Consider the following 18,247-nt stretch of genomic DNA (forward strand, 5'->3'; position numbering starts at 1 on the left):
TGTTGCTGAATATCCCACAGTGCACAGTCCAGCCCCAAGTGTCCATAGTGCCAAGATTGGGAAATCTGGTTTCGAGTCATCCCTGGTGTCTCCGAAATGATTTATTTTATAACTTATACATCGCTTTTTCCCCCTCTACCAGCGCATGAGTCTAATGAAATCAGGGACGTCGCCTGCTGGAGTCTTTGGGACCAGCGCCTGGCATGAGGTAGGAACGGCGTCCTATAATCTGCGTTCATATTAATACAGTGTATTAATAACACAACGTCTCTCTAAGCAGCTGAGCCAAACAAGTGGTTTGAATTCATCCATGGAAGTGAACACAGGCCCACCAGCCAGAGATGGGCCTCAGAAGGCAGTGAGACTGCTCTGCCCTGAAATCACACTAGGACGCGCATACTCTAAACGTCTCAGCTGGTTGGCACTGTTATTTGGCTGAGTGCATAGTCATCAATTGATCGGTGGCAGGTACTAACCCTGGGAGCAGAGGTAGGAATTGTCTGTGCAAGGCTGCCGCCCCACCCTGGCAGGCCTTTCACAGCACAGTCTGCTTTGGTTTCCAGTGACTTTATTAACTACCCAGTGGTTTCAAAGGCCTGACTCAGGCCATCTGATTGGTTGCCTTTTCTTAGTTGCCGAGCTTGTGGAAGCCCAGACCCAAGATTTTTGAGGAAGAGTCATCTCCCAGCTGTCTCCCTTTGCAAGAGCCTGGTGGGTGGGGAGGGCGAGGCAAAAAAAAAAAAAAAAAAAAAATACTCGGGTCCACCCAGGGCGTGCAAGGGAACAGAATCAGGACAGATTAATTTCTCTTGTTCAGATAACTCTTTAATCTTCGATGTAAAGTCTTGCAAGCTGGTTCTGGGCCTTCTCCCTTTCTCACTTGTCACTCCCTGGGGTGGGGCCCAGTCCTGGTGGAAGCTGGGAGTCCAGGCTTGGCCCCAGAGGTGGGCTGTGTGATCCTGGGGAAGCGAGGCCAGCATTCTGGGCCTCTGTTTTCTCCCCTCAAAGAGGGTGGAGGGGAGAGAGGAGCGTGAGTTGTGTGGTCTTTAAATCTTTCAATGCTTCCCTGTAGTCTGCAAGAAAAAGCCCCAGCCTCTTAGCACAGCCTGGCTTTACTGTCATCTTCCTGCCTCTCGACCTGCAATCCAATTTCTTGCCTCATGTGGTGGGAAATACATCCCAAGCTTCGGCCTAGGTGACCTGCCTTTGGCTTTGCCAGTGCGCCTTGCTGTCTCTTATTTTCTGGTCTTGGCATGTGTTGTTCTGCCCTTCCGTGGAGTGTTCTAGTGTAGAGCTTCAAAGCATGCTTGGCGGATCCCATGGCTCAGGCTGTGTACCCTTGGAGAAGTTTCTTACCCTCTCTGTGCCTCTGTCTCCTCTTTTGGCCAATGAAGATAACACTGGTACCTGATTTCTAAGGTCATTGTGCCCGTTAAATGAGCTAATGCTTGTTAACAGCACTGCCCCAGACCTAGAAAGCAACAAAGAAAACAGTCCCTGCTGCTGTTTGTATTACGTCTAGAACCTGTTCTCACTCATGTCTCTGGAATCGGCTCATTTGTCACCCTCTTCAGGGAGTCTTCCTTGATTGCCCACCTGTCAGCTGAGGTGGCTGCCCCTTCTGGGTGTTCTGACTCACTCTGGCCTCAGCAGTGTCTCCACCCTATCACCTGGGTGGTAACTCCTATTTGTTTGGCTTGCTCCCCTCCAAACACTGTTAATTCCTCTCGTTGAGGTTGGAAAACAGATCACCTGCTGGCCTAAAACTCAGGTGTGCATGAGCTGGTGTAGAGGGGACTCTGGAAACATTGTCACACGATGCTGACCTTTGAAAAGAGGATGATTCTCTAAAAAATTACATCTAGGAGAAGCATCTAAGAAAGCTCCTTTAAAAAATAAGACGATTTTCATACAAAAACCTGGATTGCCTTTGGATGATCAGAAACGCTGCTGAGACAGTCACTGACATTGCCTACACCTGCAGGAATGTCATTTTTCAGGCAGGCACCTGCAGGCCTGACCCACCCTGATCAGCTCACACACACTGCCCCAGAAATAAGGTGGTGATACAAGCCTATCATCTAAATTAGGAAACTTTGGGGAGTAAGCGGGGGTGCTATTTTTAACCACAAATGAGGTAGACAGCCCAGGGGCAATCAGTGGTCCACACCCCTTCACTGTAGGGGAGGGGTCCTGGCACCCTTGCCTCTCACAGCACACATTTCCTGCCGTGGAAATGCCCAGTAAGTCACAGTAAACACAACTAGCATTTCTGGAGGGATTGTTTCACATGTTCACTCATGCAGGCCTCCTAAGAACCATTTGAGGTGGGGACGACGAGGCAGGATGTGTTAGTAACCTGTCTCACCCGCGCAGGTGGGAAGGGGGAACCCAGGCTGTCTGAGTCTAGAAGCCTGTGTGTTGGCTAAATCAACAATCTTCTGTCAAGAGTCGTCCCAGCTCTGAAAATCTGTGGTTCTTGTTTTTTTTTTTGTTTTTTTGTTTTTTTTTAATCTTTATGGATTTATTTGGCTGTGTCAGATCTTAGTTGCAGATCTTTGATCTTGGTTGTGGTATGTGGCATTTTTTTTTTTTTTTTTAGTTGGAGGCTAATTACTTCACAACATTTCAGTGGGTTTTGTCATACATTGATATGAATCAGCCATAGATTTACACGTATTCCCCATCCCGATCCCCCCTTATGTGGCATCTTTAGTGGTGTCATGTGGGATCTAGTTTCCCGACCAGGGATCAAACCTGGGCCCCCTGTATTGGGAATGTTTATAAAAAAATCTGTGGTTCTTTTCCTTTCCTTTCCCTTCCCTTTGTCTTCTCCTTCCTCTCCTAAGTCTCTCCCTCGTCTTCTCTTGTTCTTCTTTCTCTGACTTGTGTTTCCTTCTCTCTCTCCCTTCTGACTCCCACCCACCCCTCACTGTCTGTCACACCACCTCTTGCTGGTTCTCCGTCTCTCCATCTTTGTGTATCTCCATGGCTTGCTTTTGAACTGTCTGTCTTTCTCTTAGTCTTGCTAGACTCTCATTGTGGACAGAGGTACAAAGGCCCCCACTGTGAGATCAGAATCCAGCGGCTGGGCCGCCCCCTTCACACCCCAGCTCCGGCCTCTGTTGTGGTGCAGACAACCGGCTGGACAATTTGATGGTTTTCAGTGGACATGCCTGCGATAGAGAAGCGGGTCTGGGCTCAGCCTTCCGTTACAGGAGATGGACAATAGGGAGGGTTAATGGTATGTCTTTGTGTTTGGCCAGAGGGCAGTAACTGAAGCACATTGGTCACAATAAGTCATGCCTTTAATTGGATGATGATCACACCACATGAAATAAGTGTCTTTTGAAAGGAGAAGGTGGTCTGGGAATATTGTTTTGAAGGCAAGGAAGAGGGCAACTGTTTCTTAAAAGAGGACGGGAGAGAGTGATGCTTCTCCCAAGCAAAGTGGGTGAAGAACTGTGGGGAAAGCACAGCAGAAGGGGAGAGAGAGGAGAAGGGAAACTGAACAGGGGCCTTGGCAGCCCCAGGAGGAGATGCTGAGAAAGGGGCCCAGAAGGGAAGGGGTGACCGATTTTTCAACATTCGCAGTGAGACTTCAGCAGCTTCAGGCTTAGGCAGCCACTTGGTTGGCTGTGCTCAAAGGATCGTGCCTTTATTGAGGAGAGCAGGAGGGGGCGACCTGGAGAGAATCGCAGATGCCAGGCTTGATTCCCAGCCTGGGCCCCACCCTTTTTTCACCTTGGTTTCCAAGTGGGTGTTCCGGCCACTGGAGGGGAAGTGTTCAGACAGAGTTGGCTGGTGGCGGTGAGTCAGGGCCCCACCCAGGGCCCTGGCAGCCCCAGGGGGCCTCTCGCCTACAGGCCTGGCAGCAGCTGCTGGGTGTTATCAGGAGCGACGGGGCAGCAGGGGCCTGACAGGCCATTCAGATTCCCTCCAGATGACCTGTGGCCACGGAGTCCAGCTCCAGAGCCCTGTGGTTCTGCTGGCTCCATTTGATCTGGCCATCTGCTGAGGGTTTGCAATTTCAAGGTCAACAGTGCAAGGGGAGAAAGCCTTGTGGGGTGATAGGCCTAGCTGGAAAGGACTGTCACCTAACAGTTTATTACCCATCTCCCTTCAGTCATGAGCCCTGAGAGGGCGGGAGTCCTTTTGTGGACCCCACTGCATCCCTAGGCACTTGACACAAAGGCTTGGATCCAGTAGGTGCTCCATAACGGAATGAGTTAGCTGTGCCTTCAAATCTCCCTGCTGCCCCTTACTGACTGTGTGACGCTGCCCAAGTCCCTTAACCAGTCTGAGCTGCCACTTGCGTCATCAGTACAATGGGGTAAAGCCAGTAAAAGTATAAACTCAGGGCATCATCGCCCTCCTGCCATGAAATAAGGTAGCCATCTGGGGGTGGAGGGGGGACATCCAGTCTGTAGCTGTTGCTCAGATATGGGGGGAAATGCGCTTGGAGGAGATGCTTTCATGTTCGGAAAGTCTGCAGCTTCCATGGCGGGTAGTTCCAGGTGCATCTTACAGATGTTACTTTTTAGGAAGACGGTGTGGTTATGTGGTTAAGGGTGCTTGTTCTGGAGGTGCCATACCTGGCTTCAAATCCTGCCTCCACCCCTGACTTCCTGTGTGGTCCTGGGCAAGTCACTTGGCCTCTCTGAGCTTATTTTCCTGTGTGTAAAATAGAGTGGCCCTGAGGTTTCGAGGAGCTCCATCCCAGGCTGACCCTGGCACAGAGGAAACCCTCAATGTATGTAAACTGTGATCACTTGTTTCCATCCCTCAACCCCTTGAAGCAGACAGGACTCTCCCCAGGGTGCAAAAGAGGAAACCAGAGCCGGCCAGGTGGGGAGGCGCGCCTGTCGGCAGAACCCTAACTAGATACCCCCCTGCTCCCGAGGCCCACCACAGTTGCCAGAAATAAGGTGACGTATGGCCACCCCTGCCTCCACCCACTGCCCCGGGGGAGAAGTGAAACACGAACCAACCGGGGTAAGAAAGAGGAGAAGGAACCAGCTGAGGTGCGGACTGGCCAGCGGCCCCAGGTCCTGCCAGAAGGACAGTCTGGGGCAAGGTCAAGTCCAGGTCGGTGAGAGGGTGGAGGCAGTGGGAGGATTGTGTGACAAGAGGGGTCTGGTGGCTGAGCTGGCCGGCGGTGAGGGGTGAAGCGCTGGTCCCAAGAATGCGGAAGGAAGCCCTTTTATCAGCATTCACAAGAACAGAGAGGGAAGTTGTTTGCATCTGGCCAGATACCTCAGCTGTGACCTCCTGTCTCTAAGGAGAGGGTCCCTGCAAGCGCTGCTTTCAAAACTCTCTTGGGAGAAAACTCATGGCCCCGATTCTTAGAAATTGCCCTCATCCCAACGCAATAAACAACTTAGCGGCTTTCTGACTTTCTGACCAGCAGCCAGGGCTTGACCTTCCTCCCGGTAGACCTTCAGCCTCTGAGAGTTGGCATGCCTATGCTTTCACCCTACCCATTTTACAGATGAGAAAACTAAGGTTTAAACCTGGCCTCGGGTCCTAGCACTGCCATTACTAGCTGTTGGGTCCCAGTAGCTCACCAGCTGGGCCTGGTTTCCCATTAGTAAAAGGCCTTTCCCATTCATTTAGGCCTTATCTTCCTTTCTGTCCTTCCGCCCCCTCCTGAGCAAAGGGTGTGGAATTCTAAGACAAAAAGTCACCTGATCATGTGGTGTGGATTAGCCAACAACCCAGCCCTGAGGTCAGCCTCTGGAAGCAATTTAAGATGGCCCAGGGATCTGAGACTCCACACCCCCACAAGCAAGCAGAAGTATTCCCTCCCACACGAGGCTGCCTCCCTTCCTGAGCAGTTCTGCTCTGATTTCGTGGGTGAAGCAGCTGTGCTTTCTGCAGTGCTCCAATGCCAAGCTCGTCGTAAGTCTTAGACCCGGCAGGATCCTCCGACAGGGATCACTGTCCCAGCCTGTAATGAGCACCTTCCATGGGCCAGGCTGCACTCAACAGTAACCACCTCTCCCCTCGTGCAACAACCCTCAATGAGGCAGACTGTTCTTATGCCCATATTGCACCCATGGAAAGCTGGGGCTCAGAGAGGCACGTTGTCCAGGGTCATGCAAAAGCAGAGATCCCAATCCACTTTAAATGACTCCTCTGGATAGAGCTGCTCCATTTAAATCAACACCCGAGTGATTGGATTAAGTGTCATTTTCCTTCTTTTTTTAATTAAAAACATTTTCCCCCTGTAATGAATATGGATTGCTTGGCGTTTTGAAAGGGAGTAGCCCATGGAAGCATTTACAGATAATTTGCTGTGTCATCTGGAATTTGATTTAAACTAATCCAGTGTGATGAGGGCTATAAATAAAACAAAATTGTCTATGAACTGATTGTTCTAGAAGCTGAGTTGAGGTTCTCTAGACTGTCCTCTCCCATTGTGAACATGTTTGAAAATGTCTATGATCAGATAAAAATCTAGTCTAAATTTAATGCTTGCAAAGTAGTGAATTTGGGATAAATGAACTGGCCTGGGACAGGCTGTGTGCTCAGAGGCAGGGGGGCATGTTGCCTGCCCCACAGCTGAAAGCATTTTAAGGTCACTTGGAGAAGGCATTCATTACAGCCTCCTGGGTCTGCTCTCCTTGGACCACAAGGTCCCTCTTTGCATCCAAGAGAACAGTCTGCCCCAAATGGGCAGCTGAGTGAAGATGGCATGTCGGGGTTCCCGCAGCCACACTGTGGTTTTATGATGAAATTTGGCACCGAATGTGGTTCACGTTCAGCCAGTCAGGAGATTTGAGGAATCTTTTATAAATGTTACCAGCAAAGGCACAGTAGCTGCCTGTGTCCGGGGCCACCCAGAAAATTGGAGAAGATGAGACCTCTGACGTTCACTTGATGGCCACATGTCTGGAAGTAGCCCCTCTCTGCATATCCCCAGGGGCTCAGTGCTTCTACCTTTGTCCACTGTTGCCCTGGGAGCTCCACTTTCCTGCGAGATTCCCCCTGAAACAAGGAGACCTTCTCTGTTGACAGCCTTTACTGTCTGCATCTGTTCCTTTCTCAGACAAGTGGCATCAGCTCTCCATTGGCCTTCATTATTTTGAGCAAGTGTCATTTATTTATTCAATAATGATTTCTTGAACACCAACTATATGTACCTGGGTTACAGCATAGAGCAAATAGATAGCATGACGGGCATGTGCTGCACATAACGCTCATGGTACCCATGCTCCAAGAGCTTCTAATTTCACCGGGGAGAAAGGCAGTCATCTGCTGTTAATACTGCTAATCATTTCATTACAGTTCTGACAAGTGTTTTGGAGAGGCTTTGGGGCTTTGAGGGCAGATGAGAAAGAACATGATCTGATGAAGTGGGAGCATTCAGGATTCAAAGAAGGCTGTTTGGAGAGAATCATGTCTAAACTGAGATCTGGAGATTGGAGGTATTTGATGTCCAAACAGAGAAAGGGAATTATTCCGGACAGAGGGGAACAGTGTGTTCAAAGGCCAGGCAAGCATGACTTGTTGAAGGAAATGGAGGGACAGTGTACGGTCTGTGGAGTATGTGAGTACGAGGGGAAAGGAGATGGTGGTAGATTATGAAGGGTAGGTCAAGGATGACAGAAAACTCATGAGAATGTGCCTTTGAGCAGGGGAGGTGATGTTGTCCTTTTGAACCTAAAATGATCACTCTGGTTACTGTGGGGCGCTGAGTTGATCAGAGCAGGGAAAATGCAAAAGCTGTAGGCCTGGGCCAGCTCATGTGTCACATTTGTGAGAATTAGGAGAAAGTATCCACCCCCGCCCCCCACCCCCAGGAAAGACACAGGTCTATAGACACGTGCTTACAGAATGGAACCTGGTCTGAATTTCGGTGCCCACTAGCTCTGAATCAGAACCCTTGTGCAGTGAACGACCTGTGCAAATGTATACAATGGCCATGGATGGACTCTGAGAACAGAGAAATCAGAAGACGGTAGAACATTTGCTGACAAATCTGCCTCGTCCTCTTCAAGCACCTTGAATTCTGAGTTCTTGAGCTCAAAATTCATGTTTGTAACCCCAGTGCACATAGAAGATGCTACAAATGTTTGCTAAATGAATTCTTCTTTGGCCTTTTTTTTTTTTCCTTAAGACTTTCTGTCATCTTGTTCTCTTCTTCTAAATTCATAGTGGCTTCCTGTTCACACACACCTGCTGGGTGTTAGGAGGCACTGTTAGGCACTTGACCTTTTTAGTCCTCTAAACATCTTCTCCTCTGTCCATTTGACAGAGACCAGGCCAGGGTCACATGGCTAGGGAAGGTGAACAGGGATCTTTCTAAATCCTTGACAGGCTTGTTATGCTGTGTATGAATCTATCAAGTCTTGTGGGCGGGTGGGAGCAGGAGGTGGTGGCATGCCTTCTGGTAAGGAGTCTTATGGTTGAATCTCTAAACCTTGAATCTTAGAATGTCAGAGTTGAAAGGGACCCCTTGGGGGCCTTGTGTTACACATGGGCCCCCGAGGCCCCAGAGAAGGGCTGGAAATTGTTCAAATGTCATTGAGTTAAGTCAGAGCCAGAGCAGAACTAGGAACCAGGTCCCTTAACAGGTTTGGAAGAAAAAGATAGACATCAGAAGTGGAGATTAGAAGAGAGAGACCAAGGGAGGGATCACTCTCTAGGGATCGTATCTGACTGTGATGGGTATCAGTGAGGCAGCCTGGGGTTAGCTCAGGACAACAGAGTCCTAGGTGACTGTGTGAAAGAGAAGAACAGGCAGAGGAAACAGAACTTCCTCAAGGACTGAAGCAGGTCTCTAAATTGGAATTCATTTGGATCCAGCCAGGCCATAGACGTTCTTTTTAAAGTTTTTTTCTTTGAATTTTTTCTAAATTGGAGGATAATTGTTTTACACTGTTGCGTTAGTTTCTGCTGCACGGCAACGTGAATCAGCCATAAGTATACATATATCTCCTCCCTCCCACCCCCACACCCCACCCCTCTAGGTCATCACAGAGCACCGAGCTGAAATGTTTTATTGTCGTATATCGTTGCTTTATGATGTTGTGTTTAGTTTCTGCGGCACAGCAAAGTGAATCATTTATGGCGGCGGCGGGGGTGGTAGGAATTGGGTGATTGGGATTGACATATATACACTACTAAACACAAAACGGATAACTAATGAGAACCTACGGGCCATAGACTTTTCAGACACAAAGCTGACTTTCGTGTTCCGGGCTGATGGCCAGGACAGTGTTCACTGTCACCGAGTCGCTGTGAACGGCCACCAGGAGAAGTCAGAGAGAAGGCCTGGTTCCTCTCCCTGGGGCCTGCGGCCCAGGTGCCCTCTGAGGGCCCCACTCCAGTTCCCAGTTGGTGCGGGCTTGGGGTTTTCCTGCCTCTGGGTCTGTATCACAGCCCCTCTTATGTCACATTGCTTCAGGTCCCACTAAGCATTGCTCTGAGCTGGAAAATCCCTCGGAGCCCGCCTAGCAGCCCATGGTCGTAGCAGCAGGAAACTGTGACAGCGAGGCTCCCAGGGTGTGAGGTTTGTTCTTGGTGTGTGGTTGGGAGGGTGGGGCGGTGTGGGGGTGGAGTGGCATGGGATGTCAGGAGAGAACAGAGAAATCCCGAAAGAAGGAACCCCTCAGGCAGTTTCCAGCCAGTTTTCTTTTCTGAAGCGGCCTTTGCTTCCAGGCCCAGGTCTGTCTCTCTGTATCGGGTCTTCATGGAGCCTCTTGGGGAACATCTCAGGATTCCGAGTCCAGCACCTCAATTAAGGGACCGCAACTTCTGTGGTTTAGTAGTAGTAGCAATGGTAAAAATGTAAGTGATAGTTGTCATTAATCAAGTCTTTCGTAGATGGCAAATTCGGTATGCAGTAGGGTACCCAGCACACAGTAAGCACTTAATTGATCGCAGCTTTATTTTTTGTTTTTACAGTTTTTATTTCATTTTGGAGTATAGCTGGCAACCCATTCCGGTATTCTTGCCTGGAGAATCCACACAGACAAAGGAGCCTGGCGGGTTATAGCCTGTGGGGTTGAAAAGAGTCAGAAATGACTGGGCGACTAAGCATACACACACATAGCTGATTAACCATATTGGAATATAGTTGATTAACAATGTGTTAGTTACAGGCATACAGCAAAGTGATTCAGCTATACATATACCTGTATCTGTTCTTATTCAAATTCTTTTTCCACTTCTTAGGTTATTACAGAATATTGAGCAGAGTTCCCTGTGTGTATATGTCCACCCCAAACTCCCAATCTATCCCTTCCCACGAATGGCAGCTTTATTCTAACACATCCACCTGAAGAAGCAGGTATGAGTCTCATTTTACAGATGGGAAAACTGAGGCTCGAGACCACGAGTCACTTTCTCAGAGTCCTTGAGTTACTCGTTCACCCACTGACTCAACCGTTACTTCCTGGGTCCCCACTCTGTAGTGGCCACTGTCCTGGATGCGGCAGAGGGAGCTCGGAGCACGGTCCCCACGGTCCCCACTCGGAGCACGGTTCCCGCCTCCCACTTCCAGGTAGCCCTTCTTGTGGAGGAGTCCCGCTGTGAGCGGATAAGTGCCTCAGCAAGGACAGTGCCTGCAGGCTGGGGTCGGGAGCACACAGGGCAAGGAGATGCAGAGTCACTGGGGGTATAGTGGTGGTTTTTGGCTGTGCCACATGGCTTGCAGTATATTAGTTCCCTCATCAGGGGTGGAACACAGGGCCCCACAGAGAAAGCGCTGAGTCCTAACTATTAGAAAGCCAAGGAAGGGGTGTTTTAGAAAAGGTGCTGAGGGCAGGCTTTTCTTCATGATGTTTGAGCTGGGGTTGAATGGGCGAGGAGCCCGGGGAAGGTTTCTCTGAGCAGGAGAGCAAAGGCCCTGGGGTGGGAAAGGCCTGGTGAGTTGACCAGAGCTCCAAGGAGGGGCAGAGGTGAGCAGCGAGGAGTGTGGGAGGAGGGGTGCCAGGAAAGCAGGCGGGCCTGGGTCACAGCGACTTTCCAGACCCAAAGGAAAGAAATGGAGGCATGAGGGGTCTCAGTGGAAAAGGCTGGATTTTAATCCGTAAATTCAGCCTGGGCTCTGCCCTCTTCACCTCAGCCTTGATTCTGAGCTAGACTTGGGGTAGAGGGAGGCTGGCCGGGACCCCTCTGTGCTCCCGATGTGTCATAGGACAGGCAGAGCCCATTTTCCAGCTCCACAGCCTGTTGGCCTGTGGCTTCCCCAGTGAACAACAGGAACAGACCCTGGGGGATCAGACAATCAGCCCTGAGGGAGGAGGCCCATTTAAGCCCAGGACTCTGCCTTGCCAGCTGCCCCCAGACTTCTGGGTCCCCTCCTTTCCTCCACTCACAGTTCCCTTATCATCGAGTCAGCACCAGCCTCACTTGCGCTCAGACCCCACTGTCAGAACCAGTGGGATGGAGAATGAGTCATTTAGTTGCCCTCTGAGCCCCTCTTCCCTCACCTATGAAATGGGCCAAAACCTGTCTGCTCTCCTCGGGCTGTGAGTGAACATTAAACCTGATGGGAGTGCTGTTAATGAACTCAGAGCCTGCTCTGGACCAAGGGTGCACGCATTGCTTTATGTGCAGGAGTTGACTTGTGAACAACATGGAGCAGTGATGGTTATCGGGCCAGCTTTGAGAGCACGTGGCCCCTGAAGTCATGCAGAGCCACTACGTGCTTCCAAGGACCCCACACTTGGTTTTATACTCAGTCATTGCTGGCTGGAAATTCTTGATACTTTTTCAGCTTAGGGCCCTGCGATTTCATTTTGCATGGGGCTCTGCAAATGATGCAGCTGGTCTTGATTATTATATATTCATTCATACATTCAAGGTAGATTTATGGAGCCAGGCATGGCATATGGCCCTGGAGAGAGGGGAGTGAGCAAAGCAGAATTCCTCACCTCCATGGAGTTTACTTTGCATTACTTGGTTCAGAGAGGGTAAGTTATTTGCTCAATGTCACACAGAGAATAAGGGGGTGCCCAACATCCAAATCAGAGCTCTTAACCACAGTACCATCTCCCTTTCAGCCTAAAGCTGCAAAGTGTTTAACAGGACACCAACCCCAGAAACAACCATAGGGTTCTAAGTGCTTTAGGTGTGTTAATACATTACAGAAGCTTGTTTTAGGGTCAAGAAAATGGAGATCAGAGAGGTTAGGTAACTGGCCTAGTCACTCCATTGGTAAGGAGCAGAGCCAAGCCCAAGCAGACTGGCTGAGAGCCGTCCTCTGAGCCGCTCCAGCATACTGCTTTTTGAAGTCATCACTCAGGAAATGGTGGCTTGTTATAATTATTTTAATCACCACCGTTTTCGTTTTCATATCCAGAGACCCCATGCAAGTGTGAGGCTTGACCCACATCACTTTGTGTGAAATGAGAGGATTAACAAATGAATGAGCAGATTGCTTTTTACCCATGGGGTAACCTCAATTGCTGCCCGCCTCCATTCACCCAGCTCCCACATGACTTCTCACCGAGACCCTGACATGTGGCCTTCGCGACCTTGCCTTCAGCCAGTGATGAAAGCTCTCCATGTCCAGGATGTTGAAAATAGGGTCGCGCCTTCCAGTAAACAGACTGGGCTGAAGGGAGAGGATGCTGTGGGGAGCAGTGGTTCACAGCGATCGTTATCGCTGAATATAAGCTTTCCTTTTCCTTCCTACGTGAAAATAGGGCTTGTCCTAGGGGTCCCGTCCCCTCAAGCCTGTCACTGTTTAGAGGGTCTCATCCCCCACCAAGATTTGAAGAATTGACCCATCTGGCAGGCCTTGAGCATGGGGTGGTTTCTGAGACTCTGTGCAGACTTGCCACTAGACTTCGCTGACGTGTGACAGGCACAGTCATTCATTCATTACTCAACAAGTACTTACTGAATACCTACTATGTGTCAGGTACTCTTGTAAGAACTGGGGATATAGCAGAGAATAAAGCAGGCAAAAACCCCTGCCCTCAGGGAGCTTACATTCTAGTCCAAGATATTTCTAGCTGGGACTTCTTTGGATTGTATGGAAGACATCATGAATTTTTCCTTCTTGGTCACTAGAACTTTTTCAATCTTATGAATATTATCAACTTTTACCTAGGACACAGTTAGGGTGCTTTTTATTTCAGGTGGAAGAGTAAATCTGGCGCCTCCTATTCCATTTTGGCCAGAATCAGTTTTTCTTTACAAGAAAACCAGTAGGCCTGGAAGGAGCAAGACTTAAAAAGTTCATTTGTTGTTTATACCTTCATGTGAATGAGTTTATGGGCTCCTGTCTGAAGCATTATGGTCATGGGAAGTGAAGAACTGAACGACTGAAGTAGAATATAGGACTTAGAAGATAAATCCAGAAGTGCTCATAGAGTCATTATTTCATTTGAATTCATCACATCTTACAAATCTGTCAGCAAGTCAGGAGCTTCTGTTTTCACTTGACAATGAGGAAGGTGGAGCTGGGAAAGCTGAAATGACTAGCTCAGTCACACAGCTAGTTAAGACTCAGAGCTACTGACTTCTGCCCTCAAGCTCCTCTTAACACCCTGTGGGTCAGGGGTCACCGTGTGTTGTGGGGGAGAAGGCAGAGGACATCTATGATCCCTTATGCTTGTGCTGATTTGGTTGTTTCTCACAACTTCAGCCTCAGATTCCCTGGAACTCAAGTCAGCACAGCTCTTGTTCCCTGAGCAGTAGCTACAGCTTAGAAAGAACAGTGGGACAGAATATCAACTCCATGAGGGCAGGGGCCACATCTGTTTGGGTTACCCCTGAGGTCCCTGTGCCTGGAGCAGCACCTGACCCCTAGTACATTTTCAACGACCTTTGGTCCAATAACAGAACACGGAGGAATGGATCTGTGGAGTAACCAGACAGTAATATCTCAATTGCATTACCAGTAAAATTGAAGACAGTAATTTCTGCCTTTTGATGCTGTTTTGATTTTGTTGTTGCATTGTATGCTTCCTGAGGGCAGGGTTTTTTTTTTTCTCTTTCACTTATGCACTATGATGTCCTCAGCATCTATTAAATCAGTGCCAGTCTCAGAGTAGTGAACAGATGAAAGTCAAACATCTAGTTTTCTGTAAATGTGTAGCATCAGGGTGAAAAGTAACGGATTTGAAGCCAGAGCTGAGTTGGACTTCTGGCTCTGCCACATCTATGACCTGGAGGATGTCACTGAGCCTCAGTTTCCCTAGTACTTATGCTAAGGGGTGTCACTGTTTCTGCATCCAGATGTCCTGAGGATTAAGTGAGGTTGTGCAAACAAAGTTCTTGGAATAGCTCCAGGAACAAAGAAAAGGCTCCAAAGTTTTAAAAGTTCTTGTTTGTCTGAGTGTGAAGTGAAGTGTTACTTGCTCAGTCGTGTCTGATTCTTTGCGAGCCCATGAACTGTAGCCTGCCAGGCTCCTCTATCCATGGGGATTCTCCAGGCAAGAATACTGGAGCGTTGCCATTCCTTCTCCAGGAGATCTTTCCGACCCAGGGATCTAACCCGGGTCACCGGCACTGCAGGCAGATTCTTTAGTCTGATTATTTACTGTCTGAGCCACCAGGGAAACCTAAGAGTGAAGAGTACATTTTAAAAAAATACTTGAAAATTCTTTAAAATCGAAATATAGTTGACATATAATCGTTTGTTAGTTTCATGTGTTTTTTTAATAAAGATTTGACATTCGCATGCTTTCTGAAATGATCATGATGAGTCTAGTAACTGTCTGTCCTCATGCAAAGTTATTACAACATCATTGACCATATTTCTTATGTTGCATATTAAATCTCTATGATTTATTTTAAACTTCATTTTATATTGGAATATAATTGATTAATAATGTTGTAACCGTTTCAGGTGGACAGCAAAGGGACTTAGCCATACATATACAAGTGTCCATTCTCCCCCTAAACTCCCCTCCCACCCAGACTGCTTCGTAACATTCAGCAGAGTTCCCTGTGCTATACAGTAGGTCCTTCTTGGTTATCCATTTTAAATATAGTAGTGTGTACATGTCCATCCCAAACTACCAACTATCCCTTCCTTCCATCCTTCCCCTCTGGCAATCGTAAGTTCATTCTCTAACTCTGTGAGTCTGTTTATGTTTTGTAGACAAGTTTATTTGTATCATTTCTGTTTAGATTCCACCTGTAAGGACTGCACATGACTGACTTACTATATAACTGGAGGTTTGTAGCTCTGTAATCCCCTTCACCTATTTCCCCTACCTCCACCCCTCCCTTCAGGCCATCACTTGTTTGTTCTCTGTATCTATGAGTTTATTTTTGAGGGTGCAGTTTTTTAAGGGCCATTTTTCTCCAAAGTACTTTTATCCCTGGTGGTTTAGTCGCTAAGTCGTGTCCGACTCTTGTGACCCCATGGACTCTACCCTGACAGGCTCCTCTGTCCATGGGATTTTCCTGGCAAGAATACTGGAGTGGGTTGCCATTTCCTTCTCTAGGGGATCTTCCCAAACCAGGAATCGAACCTGGGTCTCCTGCGTTGCAGGCAGATTCTTTACCAGGTGAGCTACAAGGGAAGCCCTAGCCTTGGAAATCCCCCCAAAGAGCCTAGAGGTTGTTCTCCTGAAAGGTGAGGCTGCGTGGAAAATAAATTCCTATCAAATCTCCATGGACAATGCCAGGACTCCTGAAGCCTTCAGGGCAGCTCCCTGTTGCCGGCTGTCTTGCGCCGTCTGGATCCTGATGCAGCTGGATTCACCGCGGGGTCACTGAGCTCTGCTGGGCCGCCCTAGTCATCTGCAGCCCTTTGAAGTTAGGCTGTGTCTTCTCTTGTCTCATGGTTGATGGGGCCTCAGAGCGCACAGCAGGCCGTTCCGCACCAGGGTGCAGTGGGTACTTGCGAGATCTCCAGCAGAGATAGGGAGTGAAATCTAGTTCTCCAACAAAGGCAGCTGCAGATAAAGTGCACCCCGGGCTCTGCCATCATCACTGAGGCCCTTTCACCCTCATCAGTGGATCTAGTTTACATCTGGGTCTTGACCTCCACAGAGTCTTTCTGGCCTTAACTCTTTGGGCCTGTAGATGCCATCAGTTCAGTTCAGTTCAGTCACTGAGTCATGTCTGACTCTTTGCGACCCCATGAATCGCAGCACACCAGGCCTCTCTGTCCATCACCAACTCCCAGAGTTTACTCAAACTCATGTCCATGGAGTCAGTGATGCCATCCAGCCATCTCATCCTCTGTTGTCCCCTTCTCCTCCTGCCCACAATCCCTCCCAGCATCAGGGTCTTTTCCAATGAGTCAACTCTTTGCATGAGGTGGCCAAAGTATTGGCGTTTCAGCTTCAGCATCAGTCCGTCCAATGAACACCCAGGACTGATCTCCTTTAGGATGGACTGGTTGGATCTCCTTGCAGTCCAAGGGACTCTCAACAGTCTCCTCCAACACCACAGTTCAAAAGCATCAATTTTTCAGCTCTCAACTTTCTTCACAGTCCAACTCTCACATCCATACGTGACCACTGGAAAAACCATAGCCTTGACCAGATGGACCTGTGTTGGCAAAGTAATGTCTCTGCTTTTTAATATGCTATCCAGGTTGGTCATAACTTTCCTTCCAAGGAGTAAGCACCTTTTAATTTCATGGCTGCAGTTATCATCTACAGTGATTTTGGAGCCCCAAAAAATAAAGTCTGACACTGTTTCCACTGTCTCCCCATCTATTTCCCATGAGGTGATGGGACCAGATGCCATAATCTTAGTTTTCTGAATGTTAAGCTTTAAGCCAACTTTTTCACTCTCCTCTTTCACTTTCATCAAGAGGCTTTTTAGTTCCTCTTCAGTTTCTGCCATAAGGGTGGTGTCATCTGCATATCTGAGGTTATTGATATTTCTCCCAGCAATCTTGATTCCAGCTTGTGCTTCTTCCAGCCCATAAGTGTAGGTCAATTGTTGCCTTAGCAACAATTGGTCATTATCAACTTTGGTTTTGAAAAGAATGACCGATAAGACTGATATTTCTCTGAACTGCAATGGTGAGGGAGCAGTACAGAAGGTTGATGAGGGAGGCTTCTGACATGGAGGGGGTGGGAAGATACAGAAGATGAAGTAGGTAGGGTGCAGGGCACAGAGAAAGCTCTCAACTCATTAAGGCAATTATTACATGGATTGGAAAACAAGGAGATTCCAGACCTAAGTGTCCATATCTTTCTTTTGACATTCAAGTCCTACCCATGTTTTTATTTTTTAATTTTATTTATTTTATATATATATAATTTTTTATTTTAATTGGAGGGTAATTACTTTACAATATTGTGGTAGGTTTTGCCATACATTCACATGAATCAGCCATGGGTGTACATGTATTCCCCATCCTGAACCCCCCTCCCTCCTCCCTCCCCATCCCATTCCTCAGGGTTATCCCAGTGCACCAGCCTTGAGCACCCTGCCTCATGCATCAAACCTAGACTGGTGATCTATTTCACATATGATAATATACATGTTTCAATGCTGTTCTCTCAAATCATCCCACCCTCGCCTTCTCCCCCAGAGTCCAACAGTCTGTTCTTTACACCTGTGTCTCTTTTGCTGTCTCACATATAGGGTCATCGTTACCATCTTCCTAGATTCCATATATATGCGTTAATATACTGTACTGGTGTTTTTCTTTCTGACTTACTTTGCTCTGTATAATAGGCTCCAATTTCATCCACCTCATTAGAACTGATTCAAATGCATCATTTTTAATAGCTGAGTAATATTCCATTGTGTATATTTACCACAACTTTCTTATCCATTCATCTGCCAATGGACATCTAGGTTATTTCCATGTCCTGGCTATTGTAAACAGTGCTGCGATGAACATTGGGGTACACGTTTCTCTTTCAATTCTGGTTTCCTTGGTGTGTATGCCCAGCAGTGGGATTGCTGGGTCATATGGCAGTTCCTTAACCCTAACCCTACCCATGTTTAAGGTTCATTCACAGTCCACTTATTTGGGGAATTTTCTGGAGCTTAAGTTTCTCCCAGCTTCACTACTGCATGGCTCTCCTCCCTATCTGCTCACTCCAAGCTCTCCTTAAACACATGTGTATGTGTGTGTCTGAAAGTAGCTTGTGTGCTTCCGTTCATTCATTCATTCAGAAATAGGCAAGATAGGCCAGTGGTTATGAGTCCACATGGCAGCCAGGTAGCTGGAGGTCGCTCTGACAATTACCACCTGTGCGACTTCAGTAAGTGACCCACTTTTTCTCTTTACCTCAGCCTTCTCATCTAGAAAATGGGCACAATAATGCCAACCTCACTGGTCTTGGTGATGGTTAGCTGAATG

Source organism: Dama dama, chromosome 24 (assembly GCF_033118175.1).
Source record: "Dama dama isolate Ldn47 chromosome 24, ASM3311817v1, whole genome shotgun sequence".
Classification (NCBI taxonomy): domain Eukaryota; kingdom Metazoa; phylum Chordata; class Mammalia; order Artiodactyla; family Cervidae; genus Dama; species Dama dama.